The sequence below is a fragment of the Microtus ochrogaster genome, unplaced genomic scaffold (genome assembly GCF_000317375.1).
Source record: "Microtus ochrogaster isolate Prairie Vole_2 unplaced genomic scaffold, MicOch1.0 UNK28, whole genome shotgun sequence".
Lineage (NCBI taxonomy): Eukaryota > Metazoa > Chordata > Mammalia > Rodentia > Cricetidae > Microtus > Microtus ochrogaster.
In genome coordinates this window covers 265,769-270,016 of record NW_004949126.1, presented here as the reverse complement: position 1 = coordinate 270,016, position 4,248 = coordinate 265,769, and positions in this window count along the sequence as shown.

Below are 4,248 nucleotides of genomic sequence, written 5' to 3'. Positions count from 1 at the left end.
TCAACCACCTGGTCCAAGCAAATGCTCGGCTGGCCTCCATACAAGGAACAAACTCTGGGCCACTCCACTACCTAGCTCAGCTTCTCTAGTCAGCCAGTAGACAAGCTTTCTGCAGGTAGGCTGCTCCAACATCCCCATGGATAGAACCTCTCAAGCTCTAAGTCCCTCTCTACCACAAAACCCTCCTATTTCCCCAACCCCCCTGCAACCTCAGAGAAACTCTGACACACCAGCTGCAACTACACAGAGAGGACCAAGTTATAAAGCTTGAAGCACAGGCCATGAGTGCACATAGTGAACCAAGAGAACTAACTAAGAGAGTAGAACAAGAAGATTGGCCAAGAGAGCAGGCTAAAAGAGGCCTCAGTCGCTCCCTGAGACACAGACAACAGTTCAAAATAGACGAACAGTTCCCAAAGACACAGCCACTTCAAAGATTGGAGCAAGAGGCAAAGACACTGCCAGCACCAATTTGAGGATGAGATGGGTAGGCACCAATGCAAGAATTCATTCAACAACCTAAAAAGCAACATGGTAACACCAGAACCCAGTTGTCATACAACATGAAGACTTGATCATCTTAACCCAGAAAAGCAGAAGAAAACAATTTTAAACATAACCTTATAAGGATGATGGAGAACTTTAAAGAGGAATTGAAAATTTCCCTTAAAGAAGTGCAGGAAAAGATAAAAAATTGGAATAAATTAATAAATCCCTCAAAGAAAACCAAGAAAAAAGAAACATCAAACAGGTGAAGCAAACAGTTCAAGATTTGAAGATTGAAATAGAGGCACTAAAGAAAACACAAATCAAGTGAATTCTGGATATGGAAAATCTGGGTAAATAAACAGGGACTACAGAGGCAAGCATGCCAACACAATACAAGATATAAAAGAATCTCAGATGTTGAACATATGATGGAGGAAATAGATTCAATGGTGAAAGAAAACATTACATCCAATAAATTCTTAACAAATACACAGGAAATCTGGGATACCATGGAAAGACCAAACCTAATAAAAGAATAATATAGATAGAAGAAGGAGAAGAACTCCGGCTCAAAGGCATAGAAAACATATTCAACAAAATCATAGAAGACACTTTCCCAACATAAAAATGGATATCCATATGAAGGTACAAGAAGCTTACAGAACACCAAGTAGACTGAACCAAATTTAAAAAAAAAGTTCCTTCATCATATAATAAACACAAAATAAAAAACATACAGAATAAAGAAAAATATTAAGTACTGTAAAGGAAATGGTCAAGTAACATATAAAGGCAGACCTATCAAAATTACACCCAACTTCTCAATGGAAATCATGAAAGCCAGAAGGTCCTAGATAGATGTGTTGCAGACACTAAGAGACTGTGAATGCAAGCCCAGACTAGTAGATCCAGAAAAAATTTCAATCACCATTGATGAACAAGATAATCCATGACAAATCCAGGTATTAAGCAATACCTAACCACAAATCCAGCCCTACAAAAAGTACTAGAAAGAAAACTCCAATGCAAGGAAGCTAACTATAGCCACAAAAACATAGGCAATAGATAACCTCACACAAGCAAACTCCAAAGAAAAGAAACATCCAAACAATACTACCAAAAAAATAACAGAAATTAACAATCACTGATCATTAATATTTCTTAATAGCAATGGACTCGATTCACCTATAAGAAAATACAGTCTAAGAAAATGGATGCAAAAGCAAAATTTATTTTTCTGCTTTAAACAAGAAACATGCATCAACCCGAAATACAGACATTACCTCAGAGTAAAGGGTTGGGAAAAGATTTTCCAATCAAATGGACCTGAGAAATAAGCAGGTGCTGCTATCTAATATCTAACAAAATAGACTTCAAACTAAAATCAATCAGAACCGATAGAGAAGGACATTTTATACTCAAATAGGAACAATCCATCAAGATGAAGTCTTAATCCTGAACATCTGTGCCCCAAATACAAGAGCACCCACATGTATAAAAGAAGCACTACTAAAGCTTCAATCACACATCAAACCCCACACATTATTGGTAGGAAACTTTAATACCCCACTCTCCACAATGGACAGGTCAACCAGACAGAAATTTAACAGAGAAATAATAGAACTGACAGGTGTAATGACTCAAATGGACTTAACAGACACCCCCAGAACATCCCACCCAAACAAAAAGGAATAAATAAGCTTCTCAGCACTTTATAAAACCTTCTCTAAAACTGACCACATGCTCAGTAACAAAGCTAACCTCAACAGATACAAAAAGATTGGAATAAACCCCTGTATCTTATCAGATCACCATAGTTTAAAGTTAGAATTTCACAACACTAATTGCAGGAAGCCTACAAACTCATGGATATTGAAGAGTGCTCAATTGAAACACCCTTGGTCCAAGGAGGAAATAAAGCAATTAAAGACTTCATAGAATTCAACAAAAATGAAAACAAAATTTACCCAAACCTAGGAGACACTATGAAAGCAGTGCTAAGAAAAAGTGCCTACATAAAAAAGTAGAGAAATCTCACACTAGTGAATAAACAGACACTATGACAGCAGTGCTAAGAGAAAGTGCCTACATAAAAAAGTAGAAAAATCTCACATTTGTGAATAAACAGCATATCTGAAAGCTCTAGAACAAAAAGAAGCAGACTCACCCAGGAGGAGTAGACAGCAGGAAATAATCAAATTGAAGGCCAAAATCAATAAAATAGAAACAAAGAAAACCATACAAAGAATTAATGCAACAAAGAGCTGTTTTTTTTTTAAATTATCAAGATAGACAGACCTTTATCCAAACTAATCAAAAGGCAGAGAGAGAACATCCAAATTAACAAAATCAGAAATGAAAAGGGAGACAGAACAAGAGATAATGAGGATAGCCAGAGAACCAGTAGGTCATACTACAAAACCTGCAGTCAGGATTTCAGGGGATTTTCCTTGATCAAATCTGATATTCTTTAACGTTGAACAAATCCACAATCTTTTATTTTTCTGTGAAAATAAAAGCAGAACTTCTTTCCCAAAGTAACATATATTTTGGCTTCCATTTTGAAGTCAAGGCATTTTTAAAAATATATAGGTAGGTTTAATTCAGCAGTATTTGACATCAACAGTTTCTTAGCAACTATTGTTCCTTCCTCTGCAGTCTGTATATTTAAAGATAATACAATAACATATAGAATCTAGACACTCTATGTATATTCCATCTTTATGTGACTTTTCTTTTATATTACTTTACTCCTCTTTTAACATTTATTATTTTAAAACTATATTTATTAAACTATGACTATGTGCTCTTTCTTTTCTATTCTTTAAGCCTATGTATAGCTTTAAAATCACTGTAAACTGTTTAGGGCTCTTTTTGTCTGAATCTGTACTTGCATGCATTTTTAGCTTTTCCATCTGCATGAGCAAAAACACTAACACTGCCATGAAGCAAGAAGCTGAGAGATACCTCTTTGTACTGTAGCCACCTGTGAGACTGTAGGAACCTGCCATTCAGCATAGCTTATGACATGCTGGCAGTTGCCAGGAGATGCATCTCTGTACTGCATGGTATCCTCGTCACTAAAGGCTAAACTTCTATCTCTAGAGGACTATCAAGGACAACATCGGTAGCCTGTGTTGCTGTGGAACTTTCTGGGCAGCTGTGACCAACAACTCAAAAGCGTTTTTTTTTTTTCTCATGCCTGGTGTTTTTTTTTTTGTTGTTGTTAAGTGGTCTTTGACTCTTGGAGGCGGGAGCACTGCCAGTATTTTAAATTTATCACAGTGACATGAAATGACTAGGAATGACTTTAAATTCAAAGAAGTAAATAAATTCTGAATTTTTAATATTTATTTTCTCCTGAAACACTTGATGATTTTGAATATTAATTATGAATCAACTTGCCAACTCAGAGATACTCTATTGAGTGCTAAGGAAAGATGAGATTGATAAATTTAAAATGTTTGGCATCAGATTTCAAAAGTCACTAATCCTCATGTTTCACATTTGTAAAGTTGACTACTTCAATTGGAGGCTGAAGATACAGCATAAAGCTTCTAAGGGAGAAATATCTACAATTCTTTTGGATTTAGGTGAGAAGTATACATGAATTGCTTCCCTTTTATAAGATTTACATTACTTTGACAGTTTGCTAATTTATGTGAGCATACTGATGTTACCTTAAGTTCTGAGCATCAGAGCTCCCTCACTGACTTTTCCAAGTTGAGCAAGTAGAGTCAACTTCAAATCTCAATAGAA